We start from the raw sequence: 19,232 nt of genomic DNA, 5'->3' as shown, positions 1-19,232 counted from the left end.
GAAAGCTCACAGGATGTGAGTTATCTATCATCTTTTGGTTTTGCTTTTTACTGTTAAGGCTGACAAGTGCTTTATTCAGGTAGATAAAAATCACTATTGTCCATAATCTCAGGCACACAAAATGTAGCTCCATGGTCTTCTTTGCTTAGGAATGGGCAGGGTGGAGGGCTGGTAATCAAGAGCTGGACACCAATCCTGAATTCTGCCCCAATGTTTTAGCAGGCAGGACACAGAGACACTCTAGGCGTTCTTCAGTATCTTCAGAATGCAATTTGTAGAGACTAAAGAAGTAGACTTGTCTTTGTTGGCATCTATCCAAAATTCCAAAGAAAATGATGACTGTTAAAAGTTAACCACAGTCTCGCCACATCAGCCCAACATTTTATAGGTTCAAAATAGTCACTTATGTTAAATTTCTGAGCTGTGGGTTTCTTGAAAATGAAAGGTACAGATAAAAAGGAACTGCTGCTTCAGATCGAGTCTCTCATATTCAGCTTGCTACTCTCATTCTGCTCATAGTCATAACTAGCACTTATTCTATGAGTATTAATTGAATCAGGGCCCGATTCACAGGCAGATAAGTTAGATGAGGGAACAATGTATAATCTATGCTTAATCATTACAGGAACAAAATAAGATGAACAGAGTGTTGCACGATTATGGACAGGCAATGGTTTGAATGTTCTCCATGAAACATGTTTGGGAACTCCATTCCCTGTACAACAGACACGGAAGAGTCAAGGCCTAATGAGAGGTGTTTAACTCATGACATTTCCCCACAGCTGAATGAATTCATGTCTTTATGAGACTTGGGGACTGCTCACTCTCCCTTTCTTTGGCCCTTCCCCCTTTTCCTGTGGGATTATGCAGCATGACCACCCCCACCAGATGACCATATCATGTTTGAGATACAGATAGAAGAAGTCACATTTCTTATGCAAATATTCTAGTCCCACCTATTCAGTTACAATAGCAGAAAATAGGCAACGATGGAAGGAAACGTGTGTATCCCTCTAAAATTCATGCTGAATTCTAAATGCCTACAAGTGGTGGTCCTCTGGGGTCTGGCCTTGGGGAGGGGCTTCAGGAAGGTGATAATCAACCTCAGAGAAAGGGAGTGCATTCACTCTCTTCCTATCACGTGAGGATGCTGAGAGAATTTGGAAGTCTGCCATCACTGTGGTGTCCCCGACCTTGGTCCTCCTGGCCCACACTACCCTAGGAAATAAATTCTCCTGCTTACAAACAATCCTGTCTGCATTATTTCTTTGTTGTGGCAGTCTGAATTGAATTGAACAAGCCTCATATCTGAAGTTACTCAGTGACAGTAAAAGAAACCGTTAGAAGCAAGCCTTCAGCATGAAGCAGGCACAAAGGGTCAGTACTTGTGGTAGAGAAAAATAATATTCCCTTTGTCCAGCTCCAAAGTGGAAGTTCTAGGCTGGACAGAAGTGATGTACTGCCAGACTTTCGCTGGCTCTCATGAATATGTAAGTTCAGGAGTTAGGGCTGCGCTTTCATTTCGTGGTAATGTACTTGCTTGGTATGCGTAAGGTCTTCAGTTCAATTCCAGGAAAACACCCACACCCACACATACTGGGGAATGGGACTGAGCACTTCCTCAGGGTCCGACTTCTTGCCACATACAACACACTCTCTCTCTCTAAGTAAATGGAAATATAACCACAGCAAAGGATCAGGATTTGAGAAAAACCACCTTATCAGCTCCAGGAATCAATGGTTCAGTGGAGACCTACACAGACACAGCATGTCTCAAGTTCCAGGGAATTGAAAACAAAGTCAACATCCATCCTGTCCCTTCCTTCAAGCAATTCAGGCCTGTATAAGGGTAAAATGTGTGGAGAGAGAGGGGAGGCAAAAATCATATACATAAAAAGTCCTTATTTCACAGCACAATCAGGGCAGTGGGAGGGGCCAGGATGCCAGTTGGTAAGACACAAAATTTTCAAGGAAAAGATGAGGTGAAGATATGAGTTATCTTTTAAAGTGGTACTATCTTCCTCAACTCACTATGGACTAGGAAAGGCAAGGTGCTGGGAATGAGGGAAGGACAGGAAGCAGTGTGCCTACCCTGGAATGTTCTAGATTGTTCTGTCTTTTGGTGCATTCACCGGATGTGAGACCTGAGGAATGCTAACTTGTGAAGCACCAGTTCCAGGCCCAGCATGGAGGATACTGCGGTGTAGATTCTCAGGATGAGGACCTCAGATTTCTTGCTCTTCTCTCACTTTTCCAAGACCATTGAGACATTAATAAAGTCAACACACATGTCAAAGCCTACAATCTTTTCAGTCTATACCATGACTCCTGAAGAAAGAGTTTTCAGAGGTATCTCATCTCCATCACTTTGGCCAAGCAAATTGCGTTGGTGCTGTGCCAATCACATTTATGCCTCCAACAAACTAGCGTGAAGCCTTAGGCCTGGTTTCTTATTCCAAATTGGCCCAAACCAGCAGATTCCGAAGTGTTCAGGGTGTAAATGAGTAGGGCTTATGGTTTGGATGAGTGTCTCCAGGGCATGTGTATTAAAGACTGTGCACTACTGGGAAGCGGGGAGCCTTTTGGGGGGGGCAGGATCTAGTAGTGTCGGTTAATGCAGGGTATGCCTTGGGAGGGGAGTGTGGAAGCCTTGTCTTATCTCCTTCCCTTTGCTTTTCAACTGTCATGAAGCAATCAGCTTCCTCTGCCTTGAGATCTTATTAGATGGACTCTCTCCCTCCACAGGCACAAAGATGACAGGACACTTGACCATGAAGTGAAATCTCCAGGACAGTGAGTCCAATAAACCTTTCTTCTCTTTAAGTTGCTTCATCTCTGGCATTTTGTTGCCATCCAAGAAAGCCAACTGCCACAGTCGATTTGGCCAAAGAACCACGGTTTTAGTCAAACGAGGCTCTGAAGACTGGTGCTGACATTTCTAGACTGGCTTTGCTTAGTCTCCCCTCAAACGTTTAGATCTGCAGAGAGAAACTTTTAATACTCTACATCAATCACTAACTTGAGCTCTGAAGACTTCTTCCAATTACCCTACATCTTCTTTCCCCTCATCGAAACACAAGCAAACTCAGCAGTACGCAGAGGTGCCTGCCTGGTACAGTGGCCAGGCCTTCTCTGTGCATGGTCTTCGGGCCTTGTCCTCCTCGAAGAGTCCCCACCCCCACCCCCAACCCCCGTGAAAGGGGAGAGGTGGCTAGAGAAACAGTCACAAGGAGTTGAAAGAGACTGTGGAACAGACACAAACTGGACAACTCAGTGGAGACCAAGAAGGAAACGTGCGTCATTTGCTCCATGAAGAAGATGCCCAAGGCAGTTCAGAGGTCTGCAGAGCACAAGAACGAAGTTCAACACTCTGACATGAAATCCAGGCTGTTGTACATACAAGGCAGAAATAAATAAATAGCATGGTAAGAGCTTAGGGTTAAATCCCTGGGCTTAAATCCTGCCTTAGTTCGGTGCCCTTGGAAATACTGTTCTTCTCTCTCTGGACTTTAGCCTGCCCATCAAGAAAGAGAACCCTTTCTAGGGTGGTTGTAAGAATTAAACAAAGTCTCACAGGCCCACCTGACCCAGTAACAGGGTCTCGGTGACATCCATGCAGAAATTTGTAGTGTGATGATAGACATGAGCTTAAAGGAGAGAAAGAAATGAGTAATAGTTCAGGTTTTATAACTACTTGTCTGGGCTGCTGAAATAATTGCTATGAATACAGAAAGGAAAGACAACTTTCCAAAATGTGCCACGTTTGAAAAAGATGGTCTTCAGCAAAGGCGCAAAACAGTGACCATACTGATAGCTCTGCAGAGAGACAGATGACAAAGGAAAAGATGAATAAAAAGCATAAAGTGGCTCTTAATTTTGTGTTTTTACTTAAAGGACAGCTCTTAGGAGGCGATCAGCCTTTATCAGAGAACCTTAAAGAACTATTCAGGTAAAGAGGGGCTGCCAGGGCTGACAATCTTGAACACATAGGTTTCCTTAAAACAGCAGGGTCCGGTCCTTTGCCTGAGTATGTGACCAGGCTCTGTGTGCAAGGCTGGCTGAGGACAATGGCCCTGAGCAGGTATTTCCAAGGCTGGCCAAGGGCTGATGCACAGATTGGCTCTGCTGAGCATGCCCAGGAAAGAACAGAGTCCAAGTGACCCTTGCTCTTACCAAGAGGACATTTTCTCATATTATCTCCCTTATAAGGTGACAAAGGATAGCTGCCCTCTTGAATTCTGGGAAATTTTAAGCTTAAGGTATCAACCTTTCCCTCCAAGCCTGACGTTTCTATTCACACTAATAGGACTTTGGCTTCCCAAGGACCACCACCAGGTCCTGGCTTCCATTTTGCCAGGTACGTCAACCCACACTTCATCCACAATTGTGCTCCTATACCCTGCAACAGGCACAGGGGTCAGGAGTCTCTTCTCAAGCTCTTGGAGAACATTTCTTCTGAAAGATGTAACCAAGGCAACAGAAATGACAGCCACATCACCTGTGTGATGTGATGTTCTAGCCGCATGGGGTAGGGGCAGCGTCAGGACAGGCTAGGACTAAGCTAGTCTGAGCTGAGTCCTGCATCTCCGTACTTCCTCCTTGTCGCTTGTCCAGTCTGGGTCTCTCTGGAGGGACAATGAGGGGTCAATGTAGGTATGTAGTACAGAATGTAGTGTGAGGTCTGAGGCTGGGATGGTTAGAATGGGAGAGACACCACTGAACTTAGAGCTTATTGCTACCTTCACTCAGAGCACAAAACAGCGAGTGAAGAATTAGGTTTTGTGCACCCACTGTGTGCTTAAATGTCGGAAAGTCACCACTAAGCACACTGCTGCATTTAATACTACTAAAAGACTCGATAAGATGAAAAGTATTACGTTTCTTGATGTTTTCATTCAGCAGTAATTGCTAAAGTGTCAACAGTCAACCAGGTATTGATTTAGATTGAATTCAAATTCAAGTGATATAGGCCAATTCTCCAAATTCCTATAAGACAATCACTTGGAATGAATTAAATATGAAATTTAGGCCTATATATAAGAGATGATTAAAACTGTGGAAGAATACTTGAGGTTCACAGAGCTTCTGAACTTGCTCAAGGTGACACCAGCTCGAAGCATGTGGCCGGGACAAGATCTCTTCTGTGTTTGAGAGTCCTGCACTTAAGCCTCAATGCTACGAGAGGATGAAACAGGGATCTTATTAGCTCCAGATTTTCCAAAGATTTCTCAGGCCATCCACAGAGATGAACATAGAGAAATACTGCCGATTGCAAACAGCTGCAAGAGTTACAGAGCAGGGGAAGAGAAAACAAGGGCGAGCAGGGAGAAAAAGGATTGGTATGTTAGCTGCAGACACCAAAAAGAGAGAGAATTAGGAAGCGCAAGAGGATCTATCTCTACAGCAATGTACACATACATGCCTCATAGCTGCTCCAAGGCAAGAGGGATTGATTCAGAGTTAACATATCCTATTCACTCTCCGCTTTCATTTTCAAAGTGTTCCTGACTCAGTTCCCTAGTCTCTTTATAGTTTACTTTTGAACATGTGACCTGATTTTTTTGGGGGGTGGGGTGGGGAAGTAATGGGAAAGTTTTCTAGAGGTTAAAAGGCATGGGATCCCTAACTTAGTCTCTTGCTACAGTAGAGCAGAGTGAAGAGTCCATCTATCTGGGGACGTAGTGGTGTTTATTACCAGTGGTGTGTTTATGGGGGAAGGTGTTAAGGCTCAGCCAGAAGAATCAGGTGGACAAAAGATGGTTCACAGTTAGAACCAAGATGATATTCTTTCTCTGCTTTTCCATTGAAATAAGACTTCCCAGCTAGAGAAACCAAAACTTACTATAAACTGCCACGGTAGAGGTATGGACTATGTACCGGGCTCTCAAATGGGTGCTTTGCATACATTACAAAATAGCATTCTCACGCCAGTAGTCCCTGAGCGACTATTCTTTTTTTTTTTTTTTTTGTCGGCCGTGGGGCTTGAACTCTGGGCCTGGGCGCTGTCCCTCAGCTCTTCAGCTCAAGGCGAGCGCTCTACCACTTGAGCTACAGCGCCACTTCTGGTTTTCTGGTGGTTTATTGGAGATAGGAGTCTCACGGTCTCTCCTGCCCTGGCTGGCTTTGAACCACGATCCTCAGATCTAAGCCTCCTGAGTAGCTAGGATTACAGGCGTGAGCCATCAGCGCCCGGCAGTGAGCGACTATTCTTGCCTTCCACAGATAATGCTATTAAGTGTCACAGAAGCACTTTTTTGGTAACTGCTGAACTCAAGGCCGACACTCTCCCCAGTGTTGTCTGCTCAAGGCCTGTACTCTACGGCTTAAGCCACACCTCCACTTCCAGCTCTTTGGTGTTACTTCATTGGAGATAAGAGTCCCACAGATTGTTCTTCCTAGGCTGACAGTATGAAATGGTGATCCTCAGATCTCAGCCTCCTGAGTAGCTAAGATCACAGGTGTGAGCCACCAGTGCCTGGCTGTACGTCTTTTCTGACTGTGAACATCCTCCTATAGCCTGTGTCACTGTGAACTCTCAACTCCTTGGGGGAATATACCTCTGTCCCCACAGAATGGCTAATAAAAATGAGGCCCTGGCCCAGAAGCAAATAGTTCAAAGACAGCATGAGGATGGAGATAAGAGAGACAGGAGCGAGCAAGGAAACCAACTCACAGGGAGATAAGACAGCGGAGTTGTCACCGTGAAACTCCCAAAAATGAGAGTCAAAGTTTAACAAGTAGAAAATTAAAATCAAAGGCCAGCCCTTCATCTAATCAGAGAATGGCTCGGGGCACGGCGGTCGGTCCCTCCACAAGATGGCAGTCTGTCCCCTTGTCTCGTGATTTTAGCTGAGATTTTGTGCTGTCACAGCCCAGGGAGGAAGACACAAGCAGGCTTCCTTGGCCTGTGTCTCATTGCCTCTCCTTCCCAGTCTGACGATGACAGCTTTTAGGTCTTTTCTTCAGGTCACACACAGGAAGCTGTGGGACGGGAGAGGGAGTGGCGTTCATCTAAATGACCGCATGGGGACTTGGCGAGGGGCTGCTGCGGCTGCTGGGTGAGAAAAGGTCACTGGGCACCAGGCCTGCACAGTCATTTTGTCTACTTTCATCTTCTTTTTGCTCCCTCTTACCCCTCATCCTCTCCTCCTTCCATTTCCCTCCCTGTACTTTGTGACCCCTGAATCACTTCATTCTGCACTTCTGTGCTGCTGTTTATATGTTGGCATATATATATATATATATGGCATATATATATATGTATATATATATATATATATATATATATATCAGAAGTCACTTGAAATATAAATGCAGAATAAAGAAACAGCCCAGCGCTGGTGGCTCACACCTGTAATCCTAGTTACTCTGGAGGCTGAGACCTGAGGATTGTGGTTCAAAGCCAGCCCAGGCAAGGAAAGTCCATGAGACCCTTTTTTCCAATGAACCATCAGAAAACCAGAAGTGGCGCTGTAGCTCAAGTGGTAGAGCACACGCCTTGAGCTGAAGAGCTGAGGGACAGCGCCCAGGAGCAGAGAAAAACAAAGAATGTAAAAATCACTCTCCAAGGAGCTGAGGAGCCGATTCCTCTGGCTCGATGAGCCTTTGTGCCAAGGAGATGTCTTCCTGCCTTTACTCTGGTCCCTATTCCATGAACACACAGGTTAAATGACCAGTTGTAAGTATTACACGCCACAGACACTGGTACGTGCGGCCTGAGTACCACCTTACTATGGAAGAATCCATATGACTTGGCTTTGGAACCCTCACACTGGACAGAATTGGTGTTTGTTTAATTCTCTACACGCTAGTGCCTGCAGATGAAATCCAGGACTTTGACAGGCATCTTCAGAATATGCTCCAGCCATTTGAGGGAGATCTCCGACTTGGGTTATAACCCAAGGTCACGAAGACAGTCTAGTGCTTGGATGTAGAACAGTTCTAGGTATGGGCTTTGAGATCACAAACCCCTCCTTCCACATCCTCGGTGGTGCCCTTGTGTGGGGCCTCCTCTTTCTAATTCCGGGTCTACAGTGATGAGCTCCAAGTGATAGTTATACATTGACTATAGCACCCCTGAGCTCCAGCACCTCTCTGGTGGCCTTGCAGGTGGACATACCTTCTTCCCAGGATGTAGAGAATCATCTGCCTCATGATTTCATAGCCCGGGAGAGAGACTGGCTCACTTATGAAATACAGAGCAAGATCTGCTTTCTTCTTTTTTAGCAAATAAATAAGCTCTCCTCACTCTGACTGTTTTGTTTAGCTCACCAGGGAAAATAACACATCTCATTCTTCTTGGACCATTCCCTCAGGCTAAATCATTTCACCTTGGAGATTACAGTGTAATCCTTTTTCTTAACTTCCTGGGGTTCTAGGATTTTCAGAAAAGCCATCTCTCAGAATGGTTGTGAGAAAAATAGGGGTAGTTGATAAAAAAAAATACAGGATAAACAATTACAATTAAATGGCAGATGATCACCACCTATATTTTGTTTGTGGGGAGGGAGGTGTCTAGGGTTTGGCTTGGTGGGGGAGGTAGAGGAGCTGGGTTGGAACACAAAACCTTATGCACGCTCAGCACATTCTCTACCTACCGATGCTAGGCTAAACTTACCCCAGCCCAAAATGAATCATTTATTGCTATGTATTTTCTAGAGTATACCTAAACTATTACCTGCTGCATGTTTCAAATGGAACTTGAATTGGATGTCCTATCTTTTTAGTGGCTACGTCTAGCAACTTTCTACAGGGAAAAGGGAACACTGGACATTGGGAAAGGCACTTTTGATTGGTAAAGCTTTTTGATTTTCAGTAAAAAGCTGAGAAATTACAACCTGTGAGGGAGGTTGTATCTCAAGAAGATACAACCAATAGGAAGGACTCGGGCCAGAAATGCAAATAGGTATGATCTGAAATACAATGTGGTTTTTTTTTCTTGGATAAGAATAATTCCAAAATTGCATCCCCAGCATCAGTAACAGATACCTTGTCTTTCACGTCTCTCTAGGCAGGGAGAGCACTGTTCTGAGGAGCAATGGCAGTTTCCCCTAGGAGCCTCCCATCCTCCTCCTGCTGACGCTCCTGAAGTATTTATTTTTTCTGAGCAGTCAGGCAAGCATGCCTTTTCATTTCAGCTCCATCTGCAATCACCTTTCCCTCACTCTATTTTAACTGCTGATATAGGACTTTGATTTACTCTCCTAAACTAAAGAATGAAGACATTTACATAAAACAACCTACTGCAGGGCGTCGATGTACTGAATCTGCAGGAATTCTCAGGGAAATTCGACAAGAAGTAAAATGCTGAAATGGAAGTTCTGGATGGATAAAAGGAGACGTGAATGTTTTAAATGTAAGTGTATTTCTTCGCTTATAGGCAATGTGGGCCACTCAGTCATTTCTCTCGGGCTGTAATAATCTCCATCTCCGGCTATCTGTTCAATGCAGGGAGAGAATCCTGGCTGTACATCCAGTATCTGCCACCTTCATCCTGGAAATCTAAGAAACAGTGTTCTACCTTCAGACTTCAGTTTCCTTAAATATAAAATCAAAATGCTAAAGAGCTCCCCACCCATTTATGTAGGACTGGGTATGTGAGAAAGAGGACACAGTCTATATGAAAGTAAAGAATTATCATTCCTCCATTCTTCTCATGCCAGGGTGCTTTTGTATGGCCAAGATCTATCCAGCAGAGGCCTTAGGATTAAAGGTCATCACTCAGCCAAGATGATCACACTGGAAATCTTCAAAATAGCTTCATCAGTTTTCTAGGGTGGAGCGCCATACAAGTCTTGACTACAGCTAACCCCTCTTGTTTGAATTTTCTGAATGAACCTCTCTCTTAACATTTCTTCCCCCACGAAGCCCTCCATAATTCTGCCTGTTTCTTTTCTAAACAACATGAAAGCAGATGTGCTCTGCTAGGCACCAAACCAAACATACATGTCCAGCTCTTTGTGTCATGAAGAGCATCTCCCTGGGTGAGGGAGCATCTTGGAGTAAGCAACTGGGTAAATCAAGCAGTGATGTAACTGCAGACAGACATTCACTCTTCACAACAATGTCCAGCGGTTCTACTGTGAAATAGGATGGAGAAAGGGGTTCATTCCTGGGAGAGCCAACTGGTGAACACTATGCTTTCTTCACCTTGTTAAAAGCTTGCTAATTTATCTGATCACACCTAATCTATAAATTCGCCAAGAACAAGGAAGAGCTAGTGTTTAATTCCCTCGGGCAGGTGCCCCTGCCAACAAAAGTCAATAGCTGTCCAAAGCTGGGCAGACTTGATGCCCAGTACCTTTGTCTCCAAGGGCACAAGGACACTTCCTAACACTTAGCATACTTTTGTGAAATACTTTTTTGTTTTGCCAGGACAAAATGGAACTCTGTCTTAGCAGCACATATAATTACTAAGTAGAGAAATAACAGCTTCAAGGAAATGTGCACTGGTGATGAAATGCAGACACAAAACAAGTGGAGAAAAGAAAACTATCCCCCCCCCACATGCAATAGGTACCAAATTAGCCCAAAAGTTCTCTAAGGGAACCCCACTGCATCGCATTTTGAACACAACTTAGTCATCCAATGGCCTGTGCGCATGTGTTAATGTCTTCCGTGCTGGTCTGGAGTTTCCTTGAGGACCTGCACTTGATTACTTTGATCCATCATTGTGTTCTCACGCTGAAGGGGGCTGCCTGCGGCAAGTTGGCTGTTTAACAAATGTGTTCAACGGTCGCTTTCATAAAAATTGGGGGGAAAGGGTCAGGCGGGCCAGTATTGGGGACAGACTCACAACTGTAGCTCCCAGGCTGGAATCAAGCCTCCACACTCCCACATCAACAAACATGGTTTATGAAAGACAGGGACATTTGTCAGGCTCATGGTTCCTAGCTACTCAAGGGGCTGAGATCTGAGGATCACAGTTTCAAGACAGCCAGGGCAGAAAAGTCCAGGAGACTCTTATCGCTAATCAACCAACAAGAAAGCAGGAAGTGGGGCTGTGGTGCAGGGAGGTAGAACACTAGCAAGAGTGTGAGGCCTTGAGTTTGAGCCCCAGTGTGATGCGTACACGCGCGTGCGCACGCACACACACACCACACACAGACACACACACACACACACACACACACACACACACACACGACAGTGGAACTCTCACTTCAGTCACATCACCTGAGACTGGACTGGGTGCATACACCCTGGCTCACTGCCTAAGCTTCCCACCTATCATGACATTTCGTATCCCCTTCCTCTGATCTATTCTTTCAGTCTTAGAACATTATTGTCTAACTAAAAGAGATTTTATTTGTCTTCTGTTTTGCCTTGTTGTTCCTCCTGTCTGCTAGGCAATAAACACAAGGGCAAGGAATTCCATCTGTTTTATTCCCTACTGTGTCACCAGCGAGCAGAACAATACTTGGTACAAGGCTAGAACTCAATAAACATGTGTTAAAGGAGTAAATGTGATCTCCGTAACTGCTTGCTGAGACAGGAACATGAGGTCTCCCAGTTGGGCTAAAGCAGATACAGTGTCCACACAGAGGCACTGACTCAAACCCTGTCCACAGGTCACCGCTACTGGCCTGGCAGGATCGTACAGGTGACCGAGTCTCCTGAATCTCACACTGCAAACCAGCATCCTTTCCATCCTCAGACACTGTGGGCCTGTGGAATAGGACTGGGACCAAAGATATATTCTAGCGGGGCATCTGCATAGTGCCATTTAGCAAGAACTATCTTAGTTGTTAGCACTTTAGAAGTCAGTAGATTCTATATAAAACTGAACTTGAATTTGATGTTGGGCACTATGTAAATAAATACCTGGCTAGGTCAGGCCGGGCCTTGAGTCACACCTACAACCCTTTTTCTGCTAGTTCTGAACTTCCTTGTTCACTTTCCTTACAGGCTGCTGCTAGGAGCAGTGGCTGAAGTCATTAGAGTTTGCGACCCCTGCTGGAAAGTTACCAGAAAGCATGCAATATGTAGAAAAAATATTAAAGAAAATATGTCCACTGGGATCCATTTCTGTGATGTTCACGCTATGCCTTGAAAGAATAATGTATTCGTTTTTCAAGACTTCTCATGGTAGCACATAACTATTGACAAGCTATCGCCCAGTAAATATTATTCTAACGGCCTGGAGAAGCTATGAACGGAATTCCCTGTGGGTTGCTGGAGCCGAGAAGGCTTCAGGCTGGCGGCAGCCCTGAAGATGGCTTGCAGGGATCCTGTGCACCAGCTGTTAGAGTGCTGCCTACCTCTGACTGAACAGGAATTGTCTTAAAGTCTGTGGGTTACCTCTAGTCCCCAACCCTGAGTGAGATGCTGAAAAGACAGGGTTGGAACATTAGAAGCAATAAAAGGAACCTGGCTCTGGAGATCATGGCATGATGGTACCAAAGGAATGGTTCCACTGGGAATGTGTCTGGGGACATCCATGCTACTGATGACGCTAGTCACTTCAACCCTGACCCAAGGTGATAAATAAACACTTACCTATCTCTATGTCCTTTGGCTAATCCCTCCAGATGCTGGGCCCCAGGTGAGATCATTTAATTCAGCCTGAGTTTAGGGATGGAAGAGCTGGATAAGGAGAAAGAACCCATCTCCCATGGAGCTCTTCTGTCCCTAACAAGAGTGTAATTCCCTCTCAATGTGATGCTTGGTTGCGGGTACCTCTTACCTACCTAAAGAGAAGGATGTGAAGTGGCCTTAGAAGGAAAGGCATGACAAAGATTAACAGGGGACAGACAGATTTGAAATCCAATCTGGAACCCTTTGTACCTTTAGAAAAAAGTAATGAAGCTTTCCAATTTGCAGATTCCCAGTCTTTGAAATACAAATGATGCCATCTGCTTTCAGTTCCATCATTCATTCATTTTCCCAGACTCATTTGTCAGACATCTATTCAATGCTGGGTACTGAGCTGCATTCTGAGACAAAGTCTGAAAAACTCCCAAGGTGAAAAGAGTCAGTGCTCTAGGCTAGGACAGTTTTACAGGAGAGAAACCCAGGCTGCCTCACCAAAAAACTGGTCATGGCTCAACTATCTGTAACTTCTTTCCTTTTAGATGATGCAATACCAAGACCCTCCCTGCAAACAGACTTTCTAAAGACAGATGCGACATAAGTTAAAAAGAAAAACTCTAAAAATTAACTGTGATCTTGCAAACAAAATGCTACTAATTCTGAGAAGCAATGTAGCCCAGTGGTTAATAATTCATATAGGATAAACACAAGAAGAAAGGGAGCCACGCCTGGGGAAAGTTCCTGATCCCAGACTCTATTTGTAGGTAGAGCAGGAGGATAGCAACTTCAAGGCCAGCAAGAAGTTGAATGTATCACCTTATTCCAGTACTTACAGTAAACCTATATTTAAGAGCTCAAAATGTAAAAGAAAGCAGGAAGGAAGAAAGGAAGAGTAAAAAGGGAAGTTCAAGGCCAGCCTGGACAAAATCCTATCTCAAGGACAAAATACAATCAGAAGGGCTGGAGGCCTGGTTTGACTGATGGAGTACTAGTTTGCTCACTTTCTTCTAACAATCCATCAACCTCTATTTTGCAGAGAGGAAATCTGAGGCTCAGAGAGGGGAAACAGTTTGCCTAAAGTCCAGGGAAAAGAATCTGGCCGATACCCAGCGAGCAGCCTCTTGCCTTCTCTGCCAAGAAAGGCAGTGGAGATGGAAAAACCTCAGTTATGTAGCTGGGCTGAGGGAAGACGATAACCGAAAACCTATGGGGAAACAGCCCTGGGCGTTCTCCAACCCACCTAGAAAGTTACTGACTTCTGTGGTAACTGGAAATAACTCCATTTTCCATGAAGGAGAGTCCAGACAATGTCACTCTCCACAAGTGTCTCACCCATAACCCAGGCTTTAGTGCAGGCCCTGGCACAGATGCCTAAATACCACTAGCAAACAAAGCTCAGTGCAACCAGAACCCTTACATATTTGACTATCCCTCCTTCCAAACTCCCAGCATGCACTGCTGTTGGTCCTCCTGATCGGCAGGTGCTACCAGGAGTAGAAGCTGTGGTCTCGGACATGCAGTACACAGAAGATGACATATCACCCACCTTCGAAGCCCCTCTGGAGTTTATCACCCACACTTAATTCAAACCAAGAAAAGCTTTCACATGGCATTTCCTTTCGGAGAGCACCTGGCATTTTTCCCCCAGTAGAAATATTACTTCTTTCCACCACAAAAGCACAATTCTCAGCTACATTATTGAGGCCCAGAAAGACAAAAACAAAAAACAAAACAAAACAAAATCCCTTTCCCTTTAACAGGCCATACTAAACAAATGCACTGCGTCGGGCACTTCCAGAAGTGGAGAATAACATTGCATATTTCAACACTCCAGCAGCACAGAGCCCTCGATTTGTCCAAACTCCCATGTGCATGGTTAAAGCACCATTTTCTCACCAGCTTCCCCATTAAAACACTCTCCTCTTAAAGCTAGAGTCCATGGTACACCCAGCAGCTTCGCAGTGCACCTGCAGCCCAGAATCAGGGCTCAGCCATCGTCAGGAAGGATCTTCTCACTGTGCTGCGGGTGTAATTAGCTGCTCTGACTTCAGAGTGCTTATCATGAAGTTGTCTTTCCCTGTCAAACTCCACTGCAAGAGTTCGGTGGGTAATTGAAGACCCAGCCAGGCTCTTTTAGAAGCAGACCTTTCCCTGGCTAGTCCCTGGGGGAGAGAAGGGGAAGTCTTACATAATACAAAGGTCCATTTCCATATATTATTTCTCTGACTCTGTGGTGGGAGAATCCAAGCACTGGAAATACAAAGGAAAGAGTAGTGCAGAGGTTTGTGGCGGAAGCATTTGTCTCCCGGAATTTCTAATTGCACCCACTGTCACTGCTGCTTCTCAGCGAGCAGGAACAATTCAGACAGCCAGAGGATGCGCTTTAGAAATGCTGAGGCAGAAGCTGGGTTATCTCGCCCTGCTTAAAAAAAAAAAAAAAGAATTAAATATAGAATTCCTTGAATTAACCCTTGGATGGAGGCTGGCAATTGCATTTCCACAAAATCAGGAGAGATCTGACTGCAATCCCAGGAGCCAGGCAGTCCGAAGGATCCCGTTTGCAGCTTAGCTGTGGTCAGATCACCTGGACAAGCACCCAGGGCCCAAGCATGTGGGGACTGGGCCTGGGGACCAGCTCCCTGGACCGGTGGCAGGAGGCACAGCTAATGCTCACGGAGCAAAGGGGAGCGATGGGTGCACACCCTAAGTCCTTTGCCCCTTGGCCTGCTACTCCTAGTGGCTCAAAGAACAGGCTTCTGGGAGCAGATTCTGAAGAGTCGATTTAGAGTCCGCCTTCTCAGGATCTCCCCCACACCCCCAAACATGTTGGCATTAAGTTGTGGCTGAAAATAGCCAGGGATAACGCGAGGAGAAAGGGAGGAGCGAGTCTCCTGCCAGGCAAGAGGAGGGTACGATGGTTCTACAAAGTGCTGTGTGGAGGAGGGTGGAGGTGGACTACGAGGCTCAGGTAGCCTTTGGGGCGGCTGTGCTGGATGCGAGATCTAAGCCCTACAGCGCAGACAAACGCCTGCTTCAGTCCAGCCCAGCCATCCATCCAGCTGCAGCCAGCTTGGGGCTCGCGCTCCAGCTTCTGCCGCCCGCCCTTGGCCTGAGCTCCAGGTTTAGCCAGCAGGAAGGCTGGACCCGACGCACGCGGGAGCCGCGCGGGCCCGATACCCAAAGCAGCCCTGAGCACCGCGGGTTCGCGTCCAGCCACCACTCAACCCCATTCCCATGCACTACCCACAGGACCCGCAAGAGACACCGAGGGAGCGAGGGAAAAGTTACAAGTCCATAAAAAATGAAATAAAATCCACTCCCCCCCCCCCCCAGCCGCGTGTTAGTGCTTGGGGAAGGAAGCTCACCGCCGTCCCGCGGTCACCCCATCTCTTTCCGATCGGCACTCCCCCACCCCGTCCCTTGGGGGGTTGATGCTCTGTCTCCCAACCGCAGGCAAAGTTTAGCCAGACCCCAGGCTCGCCCACCCCGGGGTGCCCCGCGGGCCAGGGCACGACCCCAGATGCCCGCCCCGGGTGGAGGACGCGGGGCTGCAGCCTGGCGCGCGCGGCCCCGCCGGGGACCCCGGCCATCCATCCACAGTTCGGAACTCGGCCACGCCGGCGTCCGGAGGATCCCAGAGCCGAGGGGGACGCGCGGGGGTGGGGGGCGCAGGTGGGTACACCGGGGGGCTCCGTCATCCCATTCCACCTGCTCCCCGGGCTCCCCACCTCGGGCTCTGTCCCCGACCCGACGGGCGGACCCCAAGTGCAGGGCACCTTGGCCGCCCGCGCCCGGCCCCTGCCCAGCCCGCCGCCCCGGCCCCGCCCGCCCGCTCGCTCGCTCACCTGGGCTGCGCAGCCGTCCAGCCCGTCGGGCGCCCTAGATCGCCGCGGTGGCCGGGCCATGGGCGGCACCGCCGAACATCTGCCTGCGGTGGGGTGAATTCCGGGACGCCCCCCGGAGGGGGTGGACAGGCGCGAAGCGACGAGGGGCGCGCGGGGACGGGGCGCGCGGGGACCCGGCGCGGGCGGAGAGCAGGCGGGCGGCGGCGGCGGCGGCTCCGGGCTGCGGCGCGCCGGGGACCTCGCAGGCGGGCGTTTTGGTCCTGGGTCCCGGGGAGGGGCGGGGCGGGAGGAGGAGCCGAGGCCGGAGGCGGGGCCAAGGGGGCCGGGGCCGCAGGGAGAGCGCGCGGCGGGGCAGAGGCGGCTCGCGAGCGCCCGCTGCTGCCCGGCCCGCGGCGCTCCGCCGCCGCCCCAGGCCCGCCCGGCCGCCGCGGGGTGCCGGGTGCCCCTGGGTGGCCGGCTGCCTGAGAGTCCTTGGTGTCAAGCCCCGGAGGCGAAGCCAGAGGGACCGGGTTGGGGGGGGAGGGGTGGGCGAACTTCTAGGTCTGCGCTGCTGACCGGGAACGAATATCCCACAGGCTCTGGAGGGCGCCCGGCTTGGAGCTCATCCGTTTCCCCACCGCCCAGCTCCGCAAGGTCCCCAAGCCCCGCGTCCCCGCCCCGCGTCTCCTCCCCGCAGGTGACCCCCCTTAGCGCGCCGATGCCGCCCCACGGTGCCCGCAGCCCGGCGCTCCCGCGCCCAGCCCCGGTCTGTCCTTGGGGAGAGCCCGTGCCAACTTAGCCGGGGACAGAGAGAAAGAGAGAGGAGCAGAGAAGCGAGGGCCAGGGGAGCTCAGCTCGCCCGGGCGCTCACGCGCGAGGATTGCACACCATCAACCCTGCAAGGGAAGGACGCCTTCCTGCTGCTCCCCGGGTCCCGGGCTCCGAGGGACCGCGCAGCTCACCTTAAGATGAGGGAGAGTCCACTTGGAATCTCCTTGGAGAACCTGACCTGGGCCAAGCAAGTCGCCCTCCAAGTCAAGAGGTCATTCGCCGTGAAACATGAAACAAATGTTCTGAAACTTCCTTCAGAGCAGATGTGGATCATTTCCACTATCTTTAATATTGGAAGAGAAATAGTGGCCGTTTACAGTTTTTTTTGAAGAACGAATATTCTCCCATCTCAGGGAAGGTTTCTATTGCAAATTAACCCCTTAACTCCTGCAAAGATTAGCCTTCATCTTTGTAGAAGATGAAGTACTGCCTGGTACTGCTGTTTTCTGGCTTAGAAGAGTCAAGAAACATCTTGCTGGTCTAGATCTCAGCCTTTCTTTTTTTCTTTTTTAAAATATGCTTTTAGGAGTTTTAATGGCCCTGGATAGTTCTCTGAGTCAGAGTAATATTCACAAGTCCATTTAAGACTAAGTCCATTTAAGAAATTGAACGTCACTTTAAAGCTGCACTGTGACAGCCTAAGCATTTAAGCTTATATGAGATGTAAAAGTGCTCCCCCATTCTGCGACGCTGAGAAAAATCACGGAGAGGTTGTTGGGGGTCAAAGGGAGGTCTAAGATAAAGCTCTGCCAGTTTTGGTAGCCCTAACTTCTACCGGTGGCCAGTGCACGGAAGATCATGGGGTTGCACCTCTGCACTGGCAAGTGATTACTTTTTCTAAAGGGCTCAAAGTGGTTTGGTGCCTACAGGGGGAACTGCACAATTCATTTGTGACAGGGAGGTGAGCAACGATTCTATTTGTACCCTGGAAGCCAAAGGCAGCCACAAGAATCTGCAAGAAAATAGAATCCTAGGCTCCAGCTCTGAATCTCTGCTAGTTAAAGTCATTTGCAGAAGTGACCTCCGGGCCCCTTTGCATCAGTAATCAATATCCTTATACTTTAGATGAATAAAAATTGTCCACAGACTATTTTCCCCCTTATTTAGCTTTATGTCTCTGCTTAGACATTTGCCAGATTTTCTAAGATCTTCTAAACATCGTCCCTAAATCCTTCAGGGCATGCATTGGTCTTGCTCCTTAGGAACTCTTTTAGTACTAGAATTTAGTTTTACTCTAAATCAACATTGTATGAAAATAAAATCTTCTCAGGGAAGTATCTATTATCTATCATATGTATATAATATACATGTATATAATATATACACATATATGCATATAAACTATAATATATGTATATATGTTCATGTATATGTATATATACATATATACATAAAGATTTGGTTTCTTTAAGGTGTGTTGGTTTGTTAAGGTCAAATGCATTTCTATGTCAGAATTGTGGATGTTTGCATAGAGGTTCCTAGAAGATATGGTAGTCAGCCAGAAAAGTAGCTGTAACTGTAGTTGTGTCTCTCAAAGCAGTGTCATCATATCTGTGCCACCAGTACTGAAGCTATTAGGATATTTAATGAGCACCTACTCTGAAGAAGAACTAAAAAAAATTACACTGTGGCCAGTACCTGAAGGGAGCATAGAATATTGTCTTGACAGAAACAAGGCCTATAATCCAGCCTACCTTTCCCAGAGCTCACTGATTCTGGTTAAGGTTTAGATATTGTTTGTACAAGATGCAAAGTCAAGCAATGGAAAAGAAACAAAAGCAATCGACCCATGAGTTGGCTCAATAATCTGCAATAATAGCAGCTAAGGGAGAGCCAAGATGCCTGTCATAGGTAATGTGCAAAATGAATTCTGTAAGCTGCATCTAAGCGTATAGCTACCATTTTGGGAAAGAGTATTTCTCAGTTTAACCAACAAGAGCCTTAGTTTTACTGCAGTTGGGTAACTTTTCAAGGTGACATACTAATAAGAGGTCTTTCTTACCCAGTCTTAGAAAGTATTAGGCTTACACTTTCCTAGTTTATAAC

The 19,232-nt window shown here is 47.4% G+C and overlaps 1 protein-coding gene across 4 annotated transcripts in view; it reads right to left on the bottom strand.

Annotated features, from left to right (window-relative positions):
* Window positions 1-16,622, bottom strand: part of Hs3st1 (heparan sulfate-glucosamine 3-sulfotransferase 1) — a 29,903-nt gene extending 13,281 nt beyond the window's left edge. For all 4 annotated transcript variants that reach the window (XM_070012523.1, XM_070012524.1, XM_070012527.1 and 1 more), the window contains exon 1: window positions 16,377-16,622. The gene's annotated coding sequence lies outside the window, so the exon portion shown is untranslated. The remainder of the gene's footprint in view (window positions 1-16,376) is intronic.
* Between the last annotated feature and the right edge of the window lie 2,610 nt (window positions 16,623-19,232).

Source organism: Dipodomys merriami, unplaced genomic scaffold (genome assembly GCF_024711535.1).
Source record: "Dipodomys merriami isolate MVZ:Mamm:240054 unplaced genomic scaffold, mDipMer1.0.p SCAF_9, whole genome shotgun sequence".
NCBI lineage: Eukaryota > Metazoa > Chordata > Mammalia > Rodentia > Heteromyidae > Dipodomys > Dipodomys merriami.
Note: the sequence above shows the minus strand (reverse complement) of the source record. Positions and strands in the feature narration are given on the sequence as shown.